We start from the raw sequence: 18,325 nt of genomic DNA, 5'->3' as shown, positions 1-18,325 counted from the left end.
GTATTGCTGATACTGGAGATGTTTTAAAAGCTCCACTACAAATTCTCAGGGCCTTGTAGGACATCCAGTTTTTTAAGGTTTGATTCTGCTGCTGCCATGAATGCTATACACCCATAATCGAATACAGGTCTCATAAGTGCCCAATATATATTCAGAAGTGATGACCTACTTTCTCCCCACTCCTGTCCCGCCAAACACCGAAGTACATTGTTGACTTTTTTACATTTATTTTGAACTTTTCCTATATGATTGCTCCATGTTAGCTTTCTGTCAAACCAAACACCAAGACATTTTATTGTATTAACCTGTTCAAGAGGTTGCTCATACAATTTTAACGATATAGGAGCAATATTATGCCGTTTTGTAAAACAAATGACCTGCGTCTTAGCTACTGACAGTTTGAATCCCCATTTATTTGTCCATTTCTCCACTTCCACTATTGCACCTTGTATTTTCTTTCCAACATGTGCTACATTGCGGCCTTTTGCCCACAAAGCTCCATCCTCTGCATACAAAGACTTTCTCATACTTGGATTAATTTGATTAAAAATGTCATGTATCACTATATTGAACAGCAACAGACTACACACACTACCTTGCGGAGTACCATTTTCCACAGCATAAACACTTGAATATTCTGCACCTACTCTTACTTGTATTTTTCTGTACAGTAAAAAATTCATAACCCAATTATATGCTTTACCACCAATTCCCAATGATTTTAACTTGATTAGTAGTCCTTCCTTATGAAGAATATGCTGGTAAAAAGTAGGGATGCACCGAATATTCGGCCGCCGAAAATTATCGGCCGAAAATGGTAAAAAAGGCTCTTTCGGCTTTCGGCCGAAAGGGTTTAAGCACCGAAAAAATATCACAGAATGTCAGAGAACAGGGTTACGTTGGTAAGCTAACGTGTTGTTGTAATGACGTAATCAAAACGCGGCGACAAGCACGGCGCGCGACCATGCTCGCGGCTGGCTCACAGCCAACATGTCTGCCGCTTGGAGATATTTAAAAATATCAGAGAAAGAGGCGCGGATTGCGATTTGTAAAACGTGTTCAGCTGACATTTCTCGAGGGGGTGTAACTTCAAAGACTTTCACCACTTCGGGATTACTCCACCACTTGAAATCAAAACACCCGGACAAATATGCGGAGTAAGATCAAATCACAAGCACTGACAGCGAGAGACTGTTCAGCGCTGCCTCTCATGTGCTTGATGAGAAGAGGAACAGACTTATGGCTTATAAAGCAGAGAAGCTACTGTTCATTAAAAATAACCTCCCACTTTTACTTAATAAGTAGACAAGGCTGGTTTATCATAAGCTTATCTATTTCTACATGTCTACTCTATACCCACTTTCCTGAACAATTTTCATTGTGAGTTATAATTCACCATCTCAGGTTATCATTAGGGGGAAATGACAGCAGCACAGTGTTCAATATATTGTACTTTCGTTATCTAAATGATACAATGTTGTTTACATTGCTCATGAGGACAGACCACCTTATTTGCAGATTCTTGAAATTGTAATTTAATTTGTAATTGATTGTGGATTTTGTATCCAGTTTTCACTTTATGTATCTTTATACAATGTGTACTACTTTGCTTATGAGGACAGACAGCCTTATTTACAGATTCTTGAAATTCAATTGTAATTTCATTTGTAAATAGTTACATTCATGTGGATTTATCCATTTTGCACATTTTGCACATTTGTATTGCACATAGGTGCATTTGTTATTGTTGAAGGCCTGGCTGTTACAGTCTTTATTTACACTATTTTGTTGTAGGCCTACTGGCCTAGATGTTTATGCAGTTTTAAAGCACCTTGGCTTTGTTCTGAATGCACTTTGTTGTAGTTATCCTAGAGAGAAAAGAAAATGGACTTGACTTGGAATTAATGTACTGTATGCATTCAAAAGTGCTGAATAAATGTTTTATGGACCCATACTAGTGATTATTATTTAAGTTAAGTTTGCCATAATCATGTCTTTTTCCATAATCAGGAAGCTGAACAACATTGGTAAAAAATGTATACATTATATATATTTCTATTAATCATTTTCGGCCTTTCGGCATTCGGTTTTCGGCCAACTGTTTCCTATTTTCGGTATCGGTTTCGGCCAAGAATTTCCCCTTCGGTGCACCCCTAGTAAAAAGCTAGAGCGGCACGTAACAAACCGTTCACGGCAACAATCCGGCAGGGAATGAGTGCAGTCTGCAGGCTTTCATAGTGTGGCTGACGAGCAGGTTGCAGGTGTGGTTGATTGGAGATTGCTCCTAGCCGTGTAGAGCAGACCAGCAGGCAGAGAGAGAGACACACAGTAGAAAAAAACACATACAAACACTAACAGGGGTTCTATTTCGTATATGGCTTCGCCCTCTAAGGCTATCGCTATTGGGTAATCCCCCTGCGCCCCCGCGCAGCACTGAAACACTTGTAGTCCACGCCCACCCGCAAGGTGGGCCCCACGCTCGGGCCTCCTTCCGGTATAAATAGGAAGGACACCCGGCAATCTGCTCCCTCTTTTTTTCAGCAAACCAGCACAGTTACTGAAGCACAGCAATTGAGAATCATCATGAGCAACAACTGCGTCCGTGATTGTCCCTCATGTGGCTCTGGGTTCAGAATGAGTTATGACCTGCAGAGATAAAAGCAGTATGCGAATCCTGCCGGGGGTCAGAGCACGCGTACGCGGCTCTAAACCAGCAGGTAGCATGCACTGCGCTCGTCTCCCCTCGGGCGACAGGAAGCGGAGAGCGGACACTCTTGCTGCTGTGGCCGAGGAGGACGATTGGCCCGTTCAGGCTTACGAGCCCGCGGACGGGGCCTCGTGTCCCTAGGGCAGAGTGCCGGGCAGGAGTCCGAAGCAACTCCTGCCCCGCCTCCCTCCACGGTTCACCGTTTGGTTCTCCCCTCCCTCCTCTCCCCAAGAAGGGGGAGACAGAGTCGGAGCAGGGTGCCAGCTTGGCGGCCGAACATGCTTTCCCCCTGTTACGGAGACGGCCAGAAAAGTGCTACTGGACGCTCCAATCAGCCCGGACGGGCTGTTCGGACCCCAGTTCCACGCCATGGTGGAGTCCATGAAGACGGCCGCGGAACAGGTGGACGGCATTCGCCAGCATGTACAGCTGGCTCCAGTCGGCTGAGCTGCCACAGCGGCACCAACGCCCGCAGCAGCCGCGGCGTCCACGCCGGCCACAGGAGGCCGCAAGCGGAGAGACGCCCACAGCAACCGCCCCGGCGGCTGCAGGGGCTCCGTCCCACGTCTCCGCTCCCCCGCCACCCCAGAGACAGGTTCTCCCGGCGGCGAGTCAAAGGGGAGTGAGGCTCCCCCGCTCCTGGTCTACTCCGCGAGAGCCTCCGAGGAAGCGGAGCCGGTAATTAAGCCGGCTGCCACTAATCTGTTGATTAAACCAGCAGGGCTCCCTGCAGAAGCCTGCTGGTTTTAACCTATCGGTTAATAAACCTGCAGAGCTCGCGGCATTCCTCTGTCCGAGATACGCCTCCTGCACACGGTCATAATAACCCATGAGCGCCGGTATAACGCCTCATGTGGACAGCGTTGCACACACCTCCACTCATCCCCTGAGCGTGTACACGCCTCATGATGACAGCCGGAGTGAAACGCAGCGTGTGGAGGTTTCCTCGCAGCCCTTTCGCCTCACGGGCAGCGGCGGCGAGGGCAATGGCGTGGCTCGTCACCATGACGACCATTACAGCACATTACAGAGAAGCCAGAACGGGGGAATGAACAGTATTCCAGGCTGAGTGCCCCCAGCGGAAGCGCCCGCAGCGCCACGGTGCCAGGGCTCGCTGCAGAAGCCTGCTGGTTTTAACCTATCGGTTAATTAACTGCAGAGCTCGCTAATTAAGCCGGCTGCCACTAATCTGTTGATTACCAGCAGGGCTCGCTGCAGAAGCCTGCCCGTTTTAACCTCGGTTAATAACCTGCAGAGCTCGCGGCATTCCTCTGTCCGAGATACGCCTCCTACACACGGTCATAATAAACCCATGAGCGCCGTTATAACGCCTCATGTGGGCAGCACTGCACACACCTCCATCCATCCCCTGAGCGTGTACGCGCCTCATGATGAGAGTCGGAGTGAGACGCAGCGTGTGGAGGCCCCCGCGCAGCCCATTCGGTCCAAGCCCACCTGGGGTTGTCTCACGCGCTGTGTAAACAAGCTGCCTATAACCTGTCGGTTAATAGCCAGCAGGGTTCGTTGCTAAAGCCTGGTTTTAACCTGTCGGTTAATAAATTTCAGAGCGCGCTAATTAAGCCGGCTGCCACTAATTTGTTGATTAGTAGACAGCAGGGCTCGCTGCAGAAGCCTGGTTTTAACCTGTTGGTTAATAAACCACAGAGCTCGCGGCATTCCTCTGTCCGAGATACGCCTCGTATACACGGCCTTAATAAACCCATGAGTGCCGTTATAACGCCTCATGTGGGCAGCACTGCACACACCTCCATCCATCCCCTGAGCGTGTACGCGCCTCATGATGAGAGTCGGAGTGAAACGCAGCGTGTGGTGGCATCACGGAGAAGCCAGAACGGGGGAATGAGCAGTATTCCAGGCTGAGTGCCCCCAGCGGCAGCGCCCGCAGCGCCACGGCGCCAGGGCTCGCTGCAAGAAGCCTGCTGGTTTTAACCTATCGGTTAATAACCTGCAGAGCGCGCTAATTAAGCCGGCTCCCACTAATCTGTTGATTAAGTAGACAGCAGGGCTCGCTGCTTGTGTGGAGGCTCCCTGACGTGGCTCGTTGCCATGACGACCACAGAACATCTCGAGCATGTGCGCCCGCTCTTAGAGTGTTTCTCAGAGTGGCATCACGTGTGTCTGAGGGACAGATGGATGAGCAGGCTGATCAGCAGAGGATACGTCCTGCAGTTCGCCTCTCCCCCCCCCCCCCACAGTTCAATGGGATACAGGAAACACTCCTGTCCTCCCAGAAGCTATGTCTTGCGCTCCAATCCGAGTTGCTGGAACTCCTGTTGAAAGAGGATATTTCCAGGGTTCCTCAAAGGGAGGAAAATCAGGGGTTTTCACTCCCGTTATTTTTCTAATCCCGAAAAAGACTGGGGAAATGAGACATCCTCGATCTGTCAGTATTCCACATGCTGACGATCAAACAGGTGCTGGAATGTTCTCACCGGGACGACTGGTTCACTTCCACCTGAAGGATGCATACTTCCACGTACCCATCATCCCGAAACACAGGAAATTCCTGCGTTTTCCATTCAGGGATTATCAGACCAGACAATCGTCTACCGTTCGGATATTTCCTGGCTCCTCGCATTTGTGTAGAGAAGGCTGGAGCCACTACACAGAGGAGGGATGAGAGTGTGGTTTTTCTCTGGACGACCTGCTATTTGCTGGCTCGCTCCAGGGAGGAAGTCGCTTTACAGATGGTACATCTCGTATCGCATCTGTCAAAGCCTGGGTTTCATAATAAATTGGAAGAATAGCTGACTTCTTTCCTCTCAGACAATCGTTTATCTGGGAGTTGAGTTAAACTCAGCCAGCATGAGAGCCCGACTCTTGCGGCAGCGAGGGGAGGAACTGACAGCTCTCCTCCGGCGTGTCACAACCCACACAGCCCTCTCCGTGACGCAGCTGCTCGGCGTTGGCGTCAGCTGGTCACGTGATGATCCCCTTGGGTCTCTTCCAACAGGGGGACACTCCAGAGGTGGTTCATTCGCTGCAGAAGCCTGCTGTTTTAACCTATTGGTTTATAAACTGCAGAACTCACGGCATTCCTCTGTCCCAGATATGCCTCCTACACACGGTCATAATAACCCACGAGCACCGTTATAACGCCTCGTGTGGACAGCATGCACACACCTCTCATCCCCTGGGCGTGTACGCGCCTCATGAGGAGAGACGGAGTGAAAGGCAGCGTGTGGAAACTCCCTCGCAGCCCTTTTGCCTCACGGGCAGCGGCGGCGATGGCGTGGCTCGTCACCATGAAGACCATTACGGCACTTCACAGAGAAGCCTCTCCCCCCAGCAGTTCCATTGGATACAAGAAAAACTCCTGTCATCCCAGGAACAGTGTCTTGCGCGGTTTTTACCCCCGCTATTTTTCTAAATCTCCTCTGTCCTGTGCGCGCGCTGTCTTGCTATGTGGCGCGCACGGCTGCTTTGCGCCATTCTCAGCGCCTGTTTGTGCACTATAGAGAGCGCTCGATCGGGCAACCTCTCTCTGCACAACGGCTTTCACACAGGTTGTGTGAGGCTGTGTCACAGGCATGTCTCCTCTGGGGTGGAGCCCCTGGAGAACATCAATGCGCACTCCACCAGAGGAATTTCCTCCTCCACGGCTTTGCACGGAGGAATGTGGAGTGGAAGTTATTTGCACTGCTGCATCTTGGTCTTCCCCCTGTTCGTTTATTCATTTTTATTTGAGGGATGTCTCCCATTCTTCTCTGACACACACTGTACTGGGTATCCTGTCGGAGTGAGGGACGTCAGGGAGCCAGCTGTGCGCCTCTCTCCTGCCTCTCGGCACGCGGAGAGCGGCCCTTTTCCCCTCTTATAGGAGGGATGTTCCTTTTTCCACTGACACACTTTGTACGGAGTGCCTGGTCAGAGTGAGTGACGTCAGGGATCCAGCTGGGCGCTCTCCTACCTGTCTGACACGCAGAAAGCTGCTGTTCCCCCTCTATGATCGCTGCGCAAGGTGGGACCTTCGTCTCTACTTTCTCACAGCGGCCGGTATGTATTGTTCCCAGCCTTCACCCCGTCGGGAAGATAGGCATGTTTTGCTATGTTCCAGGGACGGTGATGCGCCATTACGCATGGCACAACAGGCATGGGGTGTTATTTAGCAGGTGTGTCTGTGCTTCTAGTGCCGGGCGGACCCAGTGGGGCGCAGACTACATCCTGCTTCGCCCTTAACCCAATAGCGATAGCCTTAGAGGGCGAAGCCATATACGAAATAGAACTGAGGTTACCTACTGTAACCCCAGCTTCTATGAGTAAATGGCGCAGCCCTCTAAGCGCTGGGCACCCCTGGCTCTACGAATAGCTGAAGAAAAGTTATTTGGTATGGGAGCAGATTGCCGGGTCTCCTTCCTATTTATACCGGAAGGAGGCCCGAGGGTGGGGCCCACCTTGCGGGTGGGCGTGGACTACAAGTGTTTCAGTGCTGCGCGGGGGCGCAGGGGGATTACCCAATAGCGATAGCCTTAGAGGGCTGGGCCATTTACTCATAGAAGCTGGGGTTACAGTAGGTAACCTCAGTTTCAGGGACAGGCAGTGATAGTCGGTCCGTTCTTCTATATGTCTGTCTTTGGTTTTCTAAGTGTTATTCGATCCATATGACAATAGAAATATGTGCATAAACAACAAAAACACTTGGGGTATAATGTTCGAACAATGTTATCACCAAACATTTTAAGAATGTTTTTAGAGAACATTATCTTACCTTTCAGAAGTACATTCTAGGAACCAAAATAAAACTGATGAAACCATTCCTAGAACAATGAATGGTAACATTCTCAAAATGTTTTTAGAACCAACAATGTCTAGCTGGGAACTCATGCCTACGCAAACATGCAATATCATGAATTACATGTTTGTTTTTTTCTAAAAAGGAATATGTGGTGACATCAGATTTCTTTTAAACATCCTTTTCAAACAAATGCAACAACTTTGTTTTTTAAAGCGCACTACAAATAAATCTGACGTTGACCATGACCCTGTTAATATTTCGTATCACTTGAACATTTTATAAAAAATAATAACCTCCTGAAAACATTATCCAAATGTTGCTTTCAAAATGTTCTTCTTCGGTTACCATGTAACATTGAGGGAAGGTTTTATAAAAGAACATCTTTAATGTGTTACCCCAACAACGTCCAAAACACATCCTTAGAATGTTGGAGGCAAAACATTCCACCTTTGTTGACTTATCACATTAAAGGAACATTTTATAAAACACTTTGTCATCTCAGGCCTCAATAACATCCTGGAAACATTTTCAGAATGTTGCTTGGAGAATGTTCTTTATTTTTTATCATGTAACATTGAGGGAACATTTTATATAGAACATCTTCAATGAGTTACCCAACAACGTCCAAAACACGTCCTTAGAATGTTGCAGGCAAAACGTTCCACCTTTGTTAACATATCACATGAAAGGAACATTTTATAAAAAAAATCTCAGGCCTCAATAACATCCTCAAAACATCCTCTGAATGTTGCAGTTAAAACGTTATGTCTTAGTTAACCTTAAATCTTATAGGAACATTATTTGAAATAATAAACATCCTAAAAAGGTTATGTGAACATCAGATTAAAATGTTTCTTTAAAACCTTATTATAACCTATAGGTAACATTAGCCAAAGTTGTGAGAACGTTCCCCGCTAGCCGGGATGTATTTATTATAAACGTTAGTCCTTAACATCTATCACTGTGTATATCACCATTCAAACAGATTTTAAAAGTTGAAAAAACCCCACACAGGTCTGTGAAATGTTGACTTTATTTAATCATTTCAGTAAAAACTAACATTCATATTTCTCTTTTTGATTAATATAATACTGATGAACGTTCAAAACAAAGCACTTTGACAACTTACCACATACGTTTTAAAATGCTTAATAAGCACCGTAAGTTTTATGATATAATTTCTCCGTCATAATCGGTTGTTTCCGTGAACGGCCGACTATTGTGTGATGGCAAATGCTACGGCTGCAAGGCATTGTGGGGCAGCATTTTCTGCTCTCCTTTCGGTAAGGGAGGTTCAGTGGTTCCTAAGCTAAAGGAGGTTATAAAGGAAGTTTGAAACCTCCTTTCCTATCATGTAGAGAATTCGAACGGCACTTATTATTAAGATGTATGCGCTCATACATCAAAAATGTTAAGAATGTTTTTAGAGAACGTTATCCTACCTTTCAGAAGAACATTCTGGGAACCAAAATAAAACGCCCCGCTGAAAACGTTTTAAGAACAGTAAGGCATAATGTTCTAATAATGTTATCAAAAACATCTTAAGAAGTTTATCAAAAACATCTTAAGCAGGTTATCACCAAACATTTCAAGAATGTTTTTAAAGAACGTTATCCTACCTTTCAGAAGAAAATTCTGGGAACCAAAATAAAACGTCCCGCTGAAAACATTCCTAGAACAACTAATGGTAACAAACATTTCTAGCTGGGAACTCACACATTCCACCGCAAACATGCAATATCTGCTTCCAGCTTATCATGAATTACGTTCTTGTTTGTTTTTTTCAAAAGGAAGATATGGTGACATCAGATTTTTTTTAAAACATCCTTTTCAAACAAGTTTGTTTTTTAAAGCGCTCTAGAAATAAATCTGACGTTGACCATGACCGTGTTAATATTTGCCATAACAGCAACGTTTTATAAAAAAAGAATAACATCCTGAAAACATTTTCAGAATGTTTCTTGGAGAATGTTCTTCATTTGTTATCATGTAACATTGCGGGAACATTTTATACAACCCTTTCTGTCATCTCAGGCCTCAATAACATCCTGAAAACATTTTCAGAATGTTGCTTTGAAAATGTTCTTCAATTTTTATCATGTAACATTGAGGGAACGTTTTATAAATAACATCTTTAATGTGTTACCCAACAACGCCCAAAACACATCCTTAGAATGTTGCAGGCAAAACGTTCCACCTTTGTTAACGTATCACATTAAAGGAACATTTTATAAAACACTTTCTGTCATCTCAGGCCTCAATAACATCCTGAAAACATTTTCAGAATGTTTCTTGGAGAATGTTCTTCATTTTTTATCATGTAACATTGAGGGAACGTTTTATAAAGAACATCTTTAATGTGTTACCCAACAACGTCCAAAACACATCCTAAGAATGTTGCAGGCAATACTTTCCACCTTTGTTAACATATCACATTAAAGGAACGTTTTATAATAAAACTTTCTGTCATCTCAGGCCTTAATAACATCCTCAAAACATCCTCTGAATGTTGCAGTTAAAACGTTATGTCTTAGTTAACGTTAAACCTTATCGGAACACTATTTGAACAAATAAACATCCTAAAAAAGGTTCTTTGAACATCAGCGACAACGTTTCTTTAAAACCTTGTTAGAACCAATAGGTAACGTTAGCCACAGTTGTGCGAACGTTCCCCGCTAGCTGGGATACTCTTAAAAGCCGGAATATGGAAAGAAAGTTTGTTATTATAACTGACAAAACAGACCAAAAGGACAATAACAATTAGGTGCACTAGATTATTTACAATGTATCTTCATATGTGTAATATGATATCAATACCTATTTTTTCCAAACTTCATCAAAAATGATACCTGTTGAGGCTGCTGATTTCTTAGTAAATAAAACTCTGCAAATATGTTTTTGTATATACAAAGACAGGAGCTAGCGATGATAATTAAGCCAATTTATTTTTCCGTATGGGAGCCAGTATCTTTGCCAAAAAAAAAAGTATGAATTGCAAGGCAGGATTGTGTAAAAGGAAGCTATTTGGAGCACAAATAAATAGTGTTGATCAGCAGCGGAACTGTAATTAACACCCTTAATTTCATTATGTTATGTTGAATCCTTTCCTCACCTTAGAATGTGGTGGTGCGCAGATAATAAGTGCCATTTTACATGATAACTGAACTGTGAAGATGAAAAGCATGAGCTGGGAGGAGTAGGAGAGGAATTCATATGCAGAATTGTAAGCAAAATACTGAAGCGAAATCATCATATTCATAAAACCAGACAGCTTTAAGGTGGAGGCCTTTCATTGGGATTCATTATGGTCCAGCCCACCAGAAAGACATTCAAATGCACTTAGGCTCACATCTCTGTGCTCACATGAAGGCGGTATATTTGCCGAGTGTGCTGAATTCCGTTCACACACAGATGGAAAGGTGAGGTTAGGCAAAACACAACTGTGATGAGGCAAAATGAGGATGTGAGGATGCAGAGAGTGGACACGGCAGACAGGAGGCTGTCACATCTGCTCAAAGGAAACCAACTGCAAGTAAGAGTTGTATCCGGCAACGTGCCAGCGGTCAAGGCTAAGGAGGAGAATGGGTACCCTGGGACTACTTCTAGGGAGAGGTAGGTGGTGGTGGTGGTGGGGTGGGGGGGAGGTACAGAGAGTGAGAGTAATAATTCCCGTGAGCCTTTAAGGGTGGAAGCTAAGTGCACTTGTTGTCAGTAGGAGAGGAAGCTGCAGGAGACCAAGGGACTATAGGTAGACAGATAGATCACAAGTCATTAACCCATTAGCAGCTGACAGGACACTGATTTTCTTTTGGTCAATGTTCAACCGTTGGTTGAACATTGGAAATTGATTGAAATTGAAAGTGATTCTTCATTTGCCTTTAAAGAAACATAAACCACTTAAGAAAACATTTTCATGCTGTCATTCTCACTCGTGGTTTGACTGTTCTGCAACCACAGTACATTAACTCCTCTTTGCAAACACTTGTACATTTAATATACACATTTTTACAATTGAAAGCTTTGTCAATGCAAACTGTCATTTCAGTTTGAGATGCTGCTGGATGCTTTGATGCCTGTTTCTTTGATTTGTGTGTTGTTAATCAGATAACTGAATGACCTTTAGCACGTTCTACAATCCCAACTCACCTCTAGACAGGATGTGTCTAAAAGACAAGATCATTGTGTATGCACATGAGCACATTTCATCTAAATTGCAAAAAAGGATATACTAATTTCTCATTATGGAGCTTACCCCTCCACATAGATTCAGTGTGTTTTGGCCAGATGGATGGATTAGATTAGAATAAAGACATACATTAGAGAGACTATAATATAAGACTATAATAATTATATAAAAGGAGATAGTGAGGATTTATGAAATTATTTAAAATATCCCTATGGGATTGTACCTTATAAAAGGTCATTTGTATTCTCCTACCTAATTCTATGTATTTCTTAGAACATTGGGTTACATTTATCAGGATATAGTAAGGTGCAGGAATTAGTTAAAACTTGGGAATGAGTTAACATTTTACACATTTTGGTTCAATCATCATCTTGAACTTAGCGTTGTTTTTCTTTAGAATCCTATTCTGTATATCGTTTGCTAACAAGTGTCTGAATGCCCTCAGCCTAGCGAGGGTGAAGTAGCCATTTTATAGCCTAAAGTAAGATTTTTACTTTCAGTGATTGCATTTTCGCTTCAAAATCATAAAATAGGTGATGTGTAAAACATAAACATCATAAGCGTGTGTTTTTGACGGAGCTTATTTCATACAAAATACCAAAATCCAATGGACAAATCCCTTTCAATGCTATCTTCTGGGTCCCCCTACAAAAATATCTAATCACTGCACCACTCTCTGGCAACATGTTCCCCTTAAGGATGCTTCCAAGGGCAGATTACTGCATGGCTGGCTTTCCATAGAACATCAGGAAGGAAATAAACAGACAATTTCAACCTCTGCCCTTCATTATGCAGATGCGTTCATGGTATTCTCCGCATGTCATGACTTTAATATCTTACAAAAGCCTTTTGGTTACATATAATATAATATAATAGAGAGGTTTACCTATTGTTTTTAATTGAACACACCGCGTTAACATTACTTTTTCCTCTCTGCATGCTTATTGCCTTTGCCTACATTTTATATCATCACAATAACTGAACAGATATACTGCAGCATTTTACATCCGAGGAAACAAAAATACCAATAAAGAAAAGGCCTGGAGTGAAATTGAATTACCCTCAACTTGTGCATCTCATACTCCAATTATACCCTCAACCCCCCATCCCATATTGCTGCTGAACACTGATAATATGCTAAAACGCAGCAGATGATCCAGACTCAGGCTCAATAAGGTGGGAAGAGCACAGGTCGTCTCAATGATTGGAGAACTGGTAAATGTAGTCATTCCCAGGCCCAGCAGACTCCTTTGCCATAGTCAGTCATAGCTGAGAAAATGGCTGGGCAAACGCCTGTGGCTGTGTGATCTGATATCGATCATTTGAGAATTTGCCCTCCGTTTCAAGGACATTTCAGCAAAAGTACTGTGTATTATCTCTCAGGGGATTGTTTCTTTGCTCTGGTTAAAGATGTGAGTGACTAAAAGCTTAAGCTCAGGCCCCTGTGCCTCTTCACGCCTCTCTGTTTTTTCATTAATTCTCAACACACTGCTCATTCGCTCCTTTATTTTATCTTTGGTTTAAAGTGGACCTATCATGCTATATTTGACAAATATGTTGTTGTGAATATATATTATTATTATTATTATATGATTATATTTATATAGAGTCATTATTCATTTGTTTTAAAGCTCAATAAATAACAAAGAAGACCTTTGACCGGCACTTTTCTAATTTTGTCCGGAAGATTTAAACTTTAACGGACATGTTGATCAGCTGAACAAAATCTAACTGAAACTCTGCCGCACGGTCCCCTCGTTCCTTGGAAGAGGCGGAGAGGTGGGTGTTTGTCATCTGCTGGTGGACTAACCGGAGAGAATTACAGTGCTTGCCCCGACAGGGAGGGATTGCATTGAATTACAGCAGCAGGAGGACACACTTGCCTCGGGGAGGGAGAAAAAGAGCCACAGCGGAGAATAAACAGAAGGGCAACCATGGCAATCATGCGCGGGAAGTCTGCTTTTGTGGCAGACTACAGCGCCACTTACAGGCCTGGCATATGTATTACAGCGTCTCCAGTGCTTTCGAGCGGCTATAGAGTGGCGAAGTCACGCCCATCTACTTCCGGTCAATGGGACCTTATTTCGGAAAAATAATGTATTGAAGTCAATGGAGAGAGAAAACGTATCTTTCGATCCCGTTTGAATTGTGCCATGAATTACACATATGATGTTTGTCAACCTTAAAAAATAATTTCCATGTCAAAAAAGTCACAGTTTGTCGTAAAACTGTTGAAATATAAGACTATGAAAAATACGCAACTAGAAAGACTACAAATCCCAGAGTCGCGTAAGTGATGTCAGAATTGTTTTCTTCCACTAAGAGATAGCTAAGATCAGCGCCATATAGATATAATCTATCTATATGGTGCTGGCTAAGATAAGATAACTTTAACAAGATGCATGTGTGCTTAGTACCAGGTTGTTATCATACCAGCAATGGGTCTTGCTCGTTCTTTCACTTCCCGTCTGATGAAAGGACCAGGAGTGGCTGGATCAAGTTAGCTATCTAGCTAGTAGCTAGAACGTTAGTTAGCATTTCAACCTTGTCATTTTTATTAGCCTTAATATGAAGTAACATTAAGTAACCCAAAATGTTAAACAGTAAGAGTAGTAGTCATATTTCGTGAACCCTTTGAAGAGTACTGTCACTTATGTGATCATTCTGTAATACACAATTTAAGCCCGGGGGAGAAATGCTAATGCTAGCATCGGCGATCGCCGATCTTTTCTACTTCATGCTATCTGCACAAATGGTTGACATTAAACATTGAAAAGACCAGGCAGTTCAGAGAGAATCAAGGGAAGGCAGGCAGGCAGCTTTGCATGACATTCTTCTGGACGTGTTTCCTTGTGGTGATAGTGAGGGTTGCCAATCGTTTTGTTGACAAGACAGTAGTGACGGCCATCTTGGTGACGTGTGTTGTTCTACGAGACCAGAGATGTAGTTCATTGAGCGTTTCACACAAACAAATGTGTTACTTTACAGTTTTACAACACATTTTGTTTTTGTTGACTTGCAAAATTATCTTTTAAATTGACAAACATCCATCCATCCATCCATCTTCTCCCGCTTATCCGTGGTCGGGTCGCGGAGGTAGCAGTTCCAGCAGAGAGCCCCAAACTTTCTTTTCCCTGGCCACATCAACCAGCTCTGACTGGGGGATCCCAAGGCGCTCCCAGGCCAGAGAAGAGATATAATCCCTCCATCTGGTTCTAGGTCTACCCCTTGGTCTCTTCCCAGCTGGACGTGCCTGGAACACCTCCCTAGGGAGGCGCCCAGGTGGCATCCTAACTAGGTGCCCGAACCACCTCAACTGGCTCCTTTCGACGCGAAGGAGGAGCGGTTCAACTCCGAGTCCCTCCCGGATGACCGAACTTCTCACCTTATCCCTAAGGGAGACACCAGCCACCCTGCGGAGAAAACCCATCTCGGCCGCTTGTACCCGCGATCTCGTTCTTTCGGTCATGACAAACATCATATGTGTAATTCATGGCACAATTCAAACGGGATTGAAAGATAATCTTTCTCTCTCCATTGACTTCAATACATAATTTTTCCGAAATAAGGTCCCATGGAGAGCCACCGGAAGAGGAGGGACTTCGCCAATCTATGGCCGTGGCCGTGGCCCAACCCCCCATTCCCCTGATAGGTGGAGAGTGGCCCATATAGGCGGAGCTCCCCTTTTCTGACTAGTGATGGGAATTCCGGCTCTTCTTGGTGAGCCGTAAGGTCAGCACACTCAGCACGGATAGTGCGCGCAACATGATTGCAGCGTCCAGGCAGCTCCCGTTCGAGCATATGCCTTGAGTTGCACATAGCTCCACCGATCCATCACACACACACACACACACACACACACACACACACACACACACACACACACACACACACACACACACACACACACACACACACACACACACACACACACACACACACACACACACACACTTTGTATTGTATGAGAGAGGTTCCAGGTTGAATTGAGGCAAATATTTGTAATGTTCAGAGGTTGTTATGTTTAATATTCATGAGAATATTTGTCATTGTTCAAATGATGATCTATAAATGATTTGCATAAAGCATATTTGTCAACTCATATGTTGATAAGAGTATTACAAATATTCCTCTAAGGAACATTTAGAACAGATAAAAAATGTGCGATTAATTTGCGATTAATCAGCAACAGGCAGCTGACATCAAATCTTTGCAATGCTCAAAACAGCAGCATCCAACAGTCTCTAATCCTTGGATATTACATGTCACTGCATGCATGCAATGAGCAGCTGTAGCGCGGAGATTGAGCTGGCTCATTCGTGACCAACACATCACTATTTCTGACGTCAAAAAAATTCAAATCTGTATCAGCTCCGTTGCAGCCCCGTTTTTAGAGATTTGGGTATGGAGGAAAATAGAGAAGGTTGAGTTCCCTGACACACCGGGGACGCATATTCATGTATAAAAGACATACAAAAGTGCATTTTGCATGATAGGTCCCCTTTAAAGGAAAGGTTTACACATTTTTGGAGGGGACATGCTCATTTCTACATGGCCGAAATGACTAGAGCCATCTCTATGTCCATTCTCAAATCCAAGGCCGGATTAGTACCTCCAGGGGCCCCTGGGCACTGAGCACTCATACGCCACCCCCCCCCCCCCCCCCCCCCAACCCACCTACCAACAAGTAACACCATGCCTACCCAATCCTAGCAACATGACCAATATTTAGAATTTTCAGTCAATCTGGCATGTCAAATCGCACACCTATTTGTCAAAAGCAGGGACACAGCCACAGATACCTCATTCAAACCAACGGTGTTTCAGGGCCGGTTCGGAGCTGGAGCTTGAAAAGCACCGGGTTTTCCTGTTCACACCGCAGCGGAGCAGCCTCTTAGCTCCGGAATCCGGTTCGTTTCAAGCACCAAAAAATGGTCTGGCTGGAGCAAAAGCACCACATACCTCACGCTTACTTCGAGGCGGGGCAGAGGCGGGATCAACTCCTGAACAACAACAAAAAGCCCATGTTTTATCCAGTTTGTACACAACGATGGAGAAACTTAACAAGCAGCAGTGGTCCACTGAAGAGACCAGCTACCTACTGGGAATCTCATCTTCCGAAGGGGTACAGATGGAGCTGGAGCACAATCGGCCATTGTTGTTGTTGTCGGTGTGAGCTGTGAGGGGTTTCCGCGCGGTTTGGCTTCATGAAGCAGGCACGCAAACGGTTACGTCATGACATAAACGATGACGCAGCATCAGTCGGACTCTGGGCGGTGTGAAAAGAGCCGGAGCTAAACCGAAGAACCGGTTCTGAACCTGAAAAGCTCTAGCACGGAGCTTGAACCGGAGTTGCGTTGGTGTGAATGAGGTAATAGTCCAACCAAAGTAGGTCTAGCCTTTTGCCCTTTCAGTCAAAAATCACAAGACAAAGATACAATGGATAAGATCTCAAGACAGTGTATGGCTCAAGAAGACCTAGGTAATATCAATCAAAACCTCAGAACAGCACCCCCACTTAATGCCAACATATGACTGGCTGGCTGTACAAGTACACAATGAGTTCTATTTGTCACAAAGATCGAGAGTTACAAAAATAAAATATGTAGTGAAATTGTGTGGTTGGGGTGGGGCTGTGATTCGGCTATACACCGCTGCCGCGTAGTAATAAAGTTGAGGGCATGCATAGTGAGACCTACAGTACAGAGACCTACAGTAATTTGATCCTATGGAAAAGCTGTGTTATTTATGGCGAAGTGTGAGTGTCATTTAAAACAATGTATGATGATTGAGGTTTTTTTTAATTTATTTTTTATCTTATCACTGAGGGCCCTCTTTGCTCAAGGGCCCCTAGGCACTTGTCCAGGTTGCCCATATGGTTAATCTGGCCTTGCTCAAATCAATGCATTAAGAACAGAGCCAGGACAGGTTTAGCCTACTTAGTTTAGCACAGTGGCGTCGCCCCAAATGTTTTTTCTGTAGCCCCGGACAACTCTCCCTCAATAATATAATCAGGGGTGCACATAACTGGTGTTAGAAATTAAAAAAATTATAATGTAGCTTAAACATACCGTCAGTTTAAATGCTGTTTTATAATGAAAAAAACAGAAATTCTCGTGCACAACCAGTTGTTAAGCTTTTATTCTGAAAATCCTTCATCTCCGGTTAGCATTTAGCATATGGCTAATATACTATTTCCTAAAGAGGTGAATTTAGGAGCGAAATGACATAGAGTGATGCACACCGAAACCTACTGATTTAACACTACAACTATAGATGTCGAGATACTACCATGCTGAATATTAAATGAAGGTACAGTTTATTTGAATACATTATTGTTTACAGACGTGGGTAGCATGTGACAACTTCCGGAACTCCACCGGAAACCAAAATGCCGTGAGGTATTTCCAGTATTTTTCGAGTATTGATTACAGCGTTTAGAATGTGTTAAATGAAAAGTGATGAAAGAGAATATGAGGAGAAGAGGCGTGTTTAAGTATATATTGAATGTACAATGTCAAAATCCTCTGTTATGTGCGATATCGGACATTGGTGAAAGGAGGGCGGAATCAATCAATCAATCAATGTTTATTTATATAGCCCAATATCACAAATGTTACATTTGTCTCAGTGGACTTCACAGTTTGTACAGAATATCAGTATGACAATACGACAC

Source organism: Notothenia rossii (genome assembly GCF_949606895.1).
Source record: "Notothenia rossii genome assembly, chromosome: 4".
NCBI lineage: Eukaryota > Metazoa > Chordata > Actinopteri > Perciformes > Nototheniidae > Notothenia > Notothenia rossii.
This window is presented reverse-complemented; position numbering follows the sequence as displayed.